We start from the raw sequence: 9,044 nt of genomic DNA, 5'->3' as shown, positions 1-9,044 counted from the left end.
TGCTAATTTGTTTCAGGTGGTCCAATACACTTGGAATCGATGCATCAAACTTCGCTGCTAACTCATGCATAGTTTGAGATGTATCTGCTTCTGCTATAGTTTCCAGCCCATCATTATCCACCTCAGCTCTACCATGGGACTGATTTTCAAGAGTAAAGTCACCAGACGAGAACTTCTCAAACCATCAACGTACAGTCTACTCATTCGCCGCATTTTCCCCAAACACTCCATTGATGTTTTGAGCTGTCTGGGATGCATTGGTTCCACAACAGAACTCATTCATAAAGAACACAAATGTTTTATCTATCTATGGGTTCACAAAAATTGATTTACAAGAGAAAATTCTCAATGTAATCAGACACCATGAATTGTATTGTGAAAAGTGATGATGTAACCCTTCAATGTTGTAAAACAAAGAATTGTCAGGATAAAACATTAGAGTTAATGACTGTCAAACTTGGTGCATAAGAAAATCGGACACTTCATTCTTAATGATCTGATATATATATATATATATATAGATATATATATATATATATATATATATGGTCTACCTCTCAACTTCTGTTCTTTCAACATGTGATCTCTTGAGCACCACCAGCAAAAATATTTTTTCCTCTGTCTTCCCTTCTTGGGATCTTTCCTTCTCCTTGTTTCCGACGAAGAGCTCCGCTCGAAACGTTAAACCCTCCTTCCTTCTTTCCTGAGCGTCAAATAATACTTTAATTGTTCCATGTCTCGCGTGTGCTGTGTTTTTTTCTGTGTTTTCTTGTTTGGATAACTATATATATATATAATATATATATATATATATATATATATATATATACATACATACACACACACACACACACACATGTATGTATGTGTAAATATATATATATGTGTTATTGTAACATCATTTTATACAGAACAAGAGAGAGAAAGCGAGAGAAAGAGAGAGAATTAGTGAAGTTTTCTAAAATATTTAAATATTTCAACAACACTTCCATTAACGGATTAGTCTGTTGATTAATGGCGTCCTTCCTGTTTTGTTCATTGCTCAAGATTTCAGATTTGATAACACACAGTTGTGACATAAGCCAGCAACCCAGTGAGAACAGGTAGAAATGTGAATTTATATTCCAGCTGCTCTAGAATCAGCAACTTTCCATTAGTATTAGATCGCTGTAGGTGTTCTATTTCCTATTCCAGGAATGGTATTTACATCTGCCAGTCAATTAAGTTCCATTCGACTGAAATTGGACAATGTATAGGTTTTTAATTCAGTATTTTAAGCAACTCTTCACCCAGTGCCTAAAATTTGCATCATATTTTGTTCAAATATGTTATATATATATATATTCTCTTCCTACTTCTCTCCATGGCTATGCATACTTAAGCTAGTAACCTGCCTCATTCTTGATTCCGAATTCCTTTTGCCAAGTCTGTCCGTAAACGAAGTCATCCCAAGATAAGAAATCTTTGAACTTTAATTCACCCCGTATCTCTATTTATTATTATTTATTATGTATCATTATTCTGATCCCCCTAGTCGCCACTCTGTTTACTATTTCAGCCTCGCCTCGTTTTTGCATATTCTGTATAATTCATTAGTTATCGTTATAGATATTTAAGATCTATCTCCCTTACAGGGCTGATCGAATTGGCCGCCGATTCTTCGCGGCGCGCCCGCCCTACCCACCCCCACCACCACCAATACCGGATATCTCTATTTTGCTCCAACTATACCGGTTGTCGTTTCTCCCACCACCATTATAGGTGTCTACTCTTTGAACCCCCCTCTTCAATACGCTATTTCACCATGCATTACCCCTCTTTCGATTTCCTACGTTCTACTTGCCTAGAACCTGTCCTCTGAACCACCCCTCCCACTGGTGCTCCCCTATATTTCTGCACCCCCCCACCACCATTATAGGTGTCTACTCTTTGAACCCCCCTCTTCAATACGCTATTTAACCATGCATTACCCCTCTCGATATCCTACGTTCTACTTGCCTAGAACCTGTCCTCAGAACCACCCCTCCCACTGGTGCTCCCCTATATTTCTGCACCCCCCCCCCATAAAAAGCACCATCCGAACGTGGCCGATGCCAGACCCCTCTGGCACCTGTGCAGGTGGCACGTAAAAAACACCCACTACACTCGCGGAGTGGTTGGCGTTAGGAAGGGCATCCAGCTGTAGAAACACTGCCAGACTAGACTGGAGCCTGGGGCAGTCCTGAGCTCCCCAGACCCCGGTCGAAACCATCCAACCCGTGCTAGCGCGGAAAACGGACGTTAAACGATGATGATGATGATGATGATATATATATATATATATTAAATTAGAGATAAAACCACTATTAGGCAAATCAAACAGTGAAAAACAAACCAAAACACAGAAATAAAATTAATATAATATACAAAATATATAAAATATAAAATTCAAAATTTAAATTATTTAAATTATTTAAATTTAAAGTTAAAATTTAAAACTTTTTTAAATTATTCATTTATACTTATAAATTATACTTATAAATTTATATATATATATATATAATATATATATATATATATATATATATATATTATTTTTATTTTTATCATTATTTTTAATCTAATTTTTATTTTTAAAATTTTTTTATTTTTTATTATATATTTATTTAATTTTTTAAATTTTTATTTTAATATATATAACTATCAAAAAGTATTAAAAAATTTAATATAAGATAAAAAGTAAAACCACTACGATCGTTTCATGCCCATAACCTAATTCGAATAACAATAATTTAAATTCAATTAATAATTCGAATTATGGTTATAGTCAATCTTCAGGTTAATGATAATATTTAAATAAATAATCAAATATATTTAAACAATATTTTTTTAAAGAAATAAATACAATAATATTTTTTCTTATAAAAAACTCTATTATCAAACTAGAAACTTTAACGATTATGATTATGTCATACAATCGATTATAATGTTAAATATTAATTTTTAAGTATTAATTTTTAAGGTAAGAATAGATAGAAAATGTATTTATCTATTCAGATATAATATGGCTTTAAAAAAACATAATAAACCCACAAATAATCTAATCTCAGTTATAGTCAATATCTAATTACCTAAATATTTAACAAAAAAAAATCACTAATCATATTTTATTAAATTCAATCTCAAGTCAAACAACTATATGATATTTGAACAATAACCAAACCATCAATGAACACATACAAATGTATATAAATATAAGAATTTATATGAGTATGGGAGTTGGGATCTGGGATTGTCTCTATCAATGAGTGTATATGCGCGTGTGGTGGGGACCTGTTGGATTAATTGTTCATTGTTGCTTATTGGAGGATTGGGGATGAGGGAGCTAGTTGTGGACGAGCAGGCGGGCTATCTTGTTGGAACTCTAGCTGGTTAACGATCCATGTATCTCATTGGCTGGTTGGTAACTTGCAGGGGCCGTGTAGTTGGGAACTGGAATGAAATGGTAAAGTGCTTGATGAAGTGATCAATCCATGGTTGTGTGGTATCCGATAGGTGCTACTAAAATGTTTGTCGGTGGAAGGAGTACTGCTGCCAATTGTCAGTTGAAGGGGAAAATGTGTGGGTTGTAGTAACAATTATAAAATGTTTGAGGTGGCTATCAACAGTTGTGGTTGTTAAAGACTGGAATTTGAGCTGTCAATGCATGTATGTGCATGAAGCCTGGCTTTGGAGGGCTCGTGTAACTGTTGGCGATCAATGTGTCTCTTTGGCTGGGTGGGGTCTTGTGGATGGACGTGGAGTTGGAATCTAATAATTGGGTGGAGGGGGCTGCGATAGCTGGATCATTGCATGGCAATCAGTATTTGTGTGAAGTGCAGAATTGTACAATGGGACTTTTTGAAGTATTTAAATTTTAAAATTTGGAAATCTTAGATGTGAATATATACTTATCTTTGCAAAGATAAGTATATGTTTGTATTTGGGATTTTTAGATTTTGAAATTTAAATGTTTTGGTATAATTTTGTATAGGTACCGATTGTTGTGCAGTGATTTAGTTGACATGGATTTTTCTATTTAATTATTGGATTTTGGCTCTACGTTTGTTCGTGGGACTTTGCTTGGCCAAGGAGATGTATTGATTATTAACAGTTGTACGAGTCTTTTAAAGTTGGGTTTCATGTGTATGCATGTATTGGTGGCTTAGATTTTGGTCTTTAATAGTTGTAATTTTTGATAGTTATTTTAGGTATTTTATAATTGTTGTTATAACTTGTATGTTTCTTTTTTTCAATTGAAGATTGGTAGTGGTATTTTTTCCATTGATAAGTGTGTTAGTGGTATATGTTGGATACTGTATAGCTGCAGATTGATTATTTCATTAAGTGTTTTGTTGTTTCATTTTAGTTCTTAACTATACGGTTTTTGTAGGTTATTAGTTGGCCAACGAGATGTATGGATCGTTAATTAGTTGTGAAGTTCTTTTGGAATGATTTGTTTGTTTGTTTACAGTCGGCTTTTTCATCTTTAATCTTTTAATGTATTTATAAGTGGTAAAGAATAATTAATTTATTAGGTCTTTGTTATACGTGCATATATACTTGTTGATGGAGATAGTTTTGGATCTTAATTCTTATATTTATATACACTTGTATGAGTTCATTGATGGTTTGGTTATTGTTCAAATATTATATAGTTATTTGACTTGAAATTGAATTTAATAATGATTAGTGATTTTTTTTTTTTTTGTTAAATATTTAGGTAATTAGATATTGACTATAACTGAGATTAGATTATTTGTGGGTTTATTATGTTTTTTTAAAGCCATATTATATCTGAATAGATAAATACATTTTCTATCTATTCTTACCTTAAAAATTAATACTTAAAAATTAATATTTAACATTATAATTGATTGTATGACATAATCATAATCGTTAAAGTTTCTAGTTTGATAATAGAGTTTTTTATAAGAAAAATTATTATTTTATTTATTTCTTTAAAAAAATATTGTTTAAATATATTTGATTATTTATTTAAATATTATCATTAACCTGAAGATTGACTATAACCATAATTCGAATTATTAATTGAATTTAAATTATTGTTATTCGAATTAGGTTATGGGCATGAAACGATCGTAGTGGTTTTACTTATTATCTTATATTAAACTTTTTAATACTTTTTGATAGTTATATATATTAATAATAAAATTTTTTTAAATTAAACAAATATATAATTAAAAAAATAAAAGATAATAAAAATAATATATATATATATATATATATATATTATATATAATATATATATAAATCTATAGGTATAATTTATAAGTATAAATTAATAATTAAAAATTTTTTTTAATTTTAACTTTAAATTTGAATTTTATATATTTTGTGTATTATATTAATTAATTTTATTTCTATGTTTTGGTTTATGTTTTTCACTGTTTTGATTTGCCTAATAGTGGTTTTATCTCTAATTTAATATATATATATTTATACTGTAAAATTAGATTTAATCCTAAATCTAATTTTTCCCTGTAAATTTGGATTTACTCCCTAATATTATTATCATATATATATATATATATACATATATATAGGCACAGTGAAGGCTTGTGACATAGGGTATTTAGCTCATGGTTGTAAGTTTCATGAGTTCAATACCTGGCAAGACACTTTATTTCACCTTTCTCCAGTCCACTCAGCTGGCAAAAATGAGTAGCACCTGCATTTCAAATGACAGCCTTTTCACATTTTTAGAACTATGTGAAGGGTATGTGTGTCTATGGAGTACTCAGCCACTTGCACATTAATTTCACAAGCAGGCTGTTCCGTTGATCGAATCAACTGGAAACCTCGTCATCGTAACCAACAGAGTGCCAGTTCTATAGGCACTGTCATGGCTGTGTGGTAGGAAGCTTGCTTCCCAATCACATGATTCCAGGTTCAGTTCAATTGTGTGGCACCTTGGGCAAGTGTCTTCTACTAAAGCCTCAGGCCAACCAAAGCCTTGTGAGTAGAATTGGTGGATGGAAACTGAAAGAAGCCTGTTGTATATATTTATGGTAGTGTGTGTGTCTTGTGTCTGTGTTTGTTCCCTACCATTGCTTAACAACCAGTGTTGGTGTGTTTACATCCCTGAAACTTAGTGGTCCAGCAAAAAGCAACCGATAGAATAAATACAAGCCTTTAAAAGAAAAATAAGCACTGGCATTGATTTATTTGACTAAAAATTCTTCAAAGTTGTGCCCCAGCATGGCCACAGTATAATGACTGAAACAAATAAAAGAAAAAGGATATATATTCTTTTACTTGTTTCAGTTATCAGACGGAGGCCATGCTGGGGTGCCGCCTTGAAAAATTTTTTTAGTTAGATATATCAACTCCAGTACTTATCCTATCAGTCTCTTTTGCTGAACTGCTAAGTTACGGAGACATCAACATATCAGCACCAGTTGTCAAGGAGTGGTGGGGGATAAACACAGACACAAATACACACACACACACACACACATACATATATACCGTGAGCTTCTTTCAGTTTCCATCTACCAAATCCTCTGACAAGGCTTTGGTCAGCCTGGGGCTATAGTAGAAGACACCTACCCAAGGTGCCATGCAGTGGGACTGAACCCAAAACCATGTGGTTAGGAAGCAAGCTTCTTATGACACAGCCATGCCTGTGCTTCCATACAGCTATACCTTTATATATTTATTACAGAAAATAAAGGAAATATCCAAAGCTCAATAACTGTGAGAACTGCTTAGAAGACCAAATAAATACCCTTGGAAGATAGAAAAAAAAATAGCTTCTACCAAGAATCAAACCCTGAACCTCTCAAATTCTGGTTGAGCACCCTGTACCTCTAAGCTAAGTGACCCCTGACAACAGATACAGCCTTTTACAATGTTAAATAATAGCGTTTTGGAATGTGACAGCATTTTTATAAATAAACTTTAAAGCACTGAGTGATAGATATATATATATATATGAAGGGCTTCTTTCAGTTTCCATTTACCAAATACACCCACAAAGCTTTTGTCAGCCAGAGGCTATTGTAGAAGAAACTTGTCCAAGGTGCCATACAGTGGGACAGATCCCACAACCATGTGGCTGGGAAGCAAGCTTCTCACCACACATTTTGGATTCCACACCTCACCACAATTTTCCCACCCCCACTAATGGGGCATATACCCCACATTGAGAATCACTGCTTTGGAGCCTTTAATTTATAATTTACAATTCAAACATAATGCAAAGTAGTTATAGTAAATTGGTAACTGTTTATTATAATTACTCTGTATTATGTTTCAATTATAAATTAAAGTCCCTGAAGTGATACCATGTGTTTTGCTTGCTTGTTCTCTGTTTCTAATATGAATGAATGAATGAATATATGTATGTATGTATCTATCTATCTATGTGTGTCATTATTTAGTTTTATTTCAAGATTTCCTGCGAATAGAGAAAGATCCAGTTTCTAACTGAGATGCAATACTCCTTCATTGGGATTTCAGCATCAACAACAGAGTATTTTTGTATGCATGTATGTCTGTATACATGCAGATTTGTATGTTTTTCTTTATGTATGTATTCTCATGCATATAGTTACATATCTAGACATGCTCATATATACTTGAATGATGAACATCTGGAAAGTTTTACATATTTTTACAGTTCCAATGATGGATTGGATCCATAGTCTTCGAATCAGCTTTCTTCTTTCTGGTTTTGAGAAGCCTAATTTCTGAAGATTGGTATTTAGGCAGTGTGCTACATATCCCAGTGCCCCAATAATTACAGGTACAAATCTGAACTTGTAATCTGCATAGAGTAGCTGTAGATTCTTCAATAATTCAGCATAGGTATTTTTTTTTACACTCATCTTTAGCTTTATGTTAACATCCGCTGGGCAGCTGATTTCCACTACTTGTGTATATATGTGCGTATGTAGATATGTATATTTCCTGTGCCTCTTTTATCTTCACTTTCTATAATGTTCTATAATGGAGACTGATTTCTTTTTCTTCTCTTTACAGATTTTTGAAAATCCTGTCGGTGATCCCTTCATGACTTTGTGTTGGTCACCTGTTGATGTCCAGCTGAAGAATTGTAAAACATCTTCCTGCTAATATTGTGATATTAGGTTATCAACCTCTGCAGGTTAATGACCTCTTCATATTAATGAGCTTCCAAGGCCAATGGTCTTCAGAAAATGATGGCCTCCCAACAGTGGTGACCTTTTGACTTTCTCCAGACAACAACTTTACGTTTTATTTGTGGGTTTCTTCTCAACAGATTGAACTGAACTCATGAACCAGTGCCCACTCACACACAAAGATATGTATATATACACACAGCAGTATGCATATATATTAAGTAAAGTTATAACCTGTAACCAGACACAAATTTAAAGGTCACTCCAAAGCGGGTTTTTTTTTTTTACTTTTGTAACTTTTTTATTCAAAGCTAGTGGGAGACACACTTCTTCAGTTTTCATCAACTCCCTCCATTTACTGATACTAATTTTATAAATCTCCAATCACAGGCATGCAGACAATCCACAGCCAACTGCATAATATATACATATCCATGATCACTAGTTTGTTAATCTAGATCTTTCTCTTGTAGTATTTGACTTCAACGAGACCAAAGGACTTCCACATAAAAACCAACTGCCAGTTTCTAAAACCCTCCTTCAACACTTGAGTTTGTATTTTATCTGACACAAATGCTGGACATTATGTTGGCAAGATCGAGACCACAACAATCAGCCTAAACTATTCCTGCTTCAGCTTTGTTATACTTAATTGCTTGTACGTCTACCTCAGCCCCTACTTGAACTTAACCCCTTCTGCTTCTCCCTGTACACCTACTGCCAAAATTTTCCTTCTTTTATTTACCTTCAGCATCTAATCCAGCCATATCCAGCCAAAATATTCTGTTCAAAGCAACCAGATCAGGCCTCTCACAACTACCCTACAATGTCAATCTAAAAACAATCACATCATGTAAATCTTGAGGCTATGAGATAATTCACGATTAATTTAAAACAATG

At 33.2% G+C, this 9,044-nt stretch overlaps 1 long non-coding RNA gene across 1 annotated transcript in view; it reads left to right on the top strand.

The window, feature by feature from the left end:
- LOC118768361 overlaps positions 1-9,044 on the top strand; it is a 109,774-nt gene extending 100,730 nt beyond the window's left edge. Inside the window, exon 2 of the long non-coding RNA XR_005004183.1 lies at positions 8,026-9,044. This is a non-coding gene — a long non-coding RNA (uncharacterized LOC118768361). The remainder of the gene's footprint in view (positions 1-8,025) is intronic.

Source organism: Octopus sinensis, linkage group LG28 (assembly GCF_006345805.1).
Source record: "Octopus sinensis linkage group LG28, ASM634580v1, whole genome shotgun sequence".
NCBI lineage: Eukaryota > Metazoa > Mollusca > Cephalopoda > Octopoda > Octopodidae > Octopus > Octopus sinensis.
The sequence above is the reverse complement of the archived record's forward strand: the minus strand, read 5'-3'. Positions and strand labels throughout refer to the sequence as shown.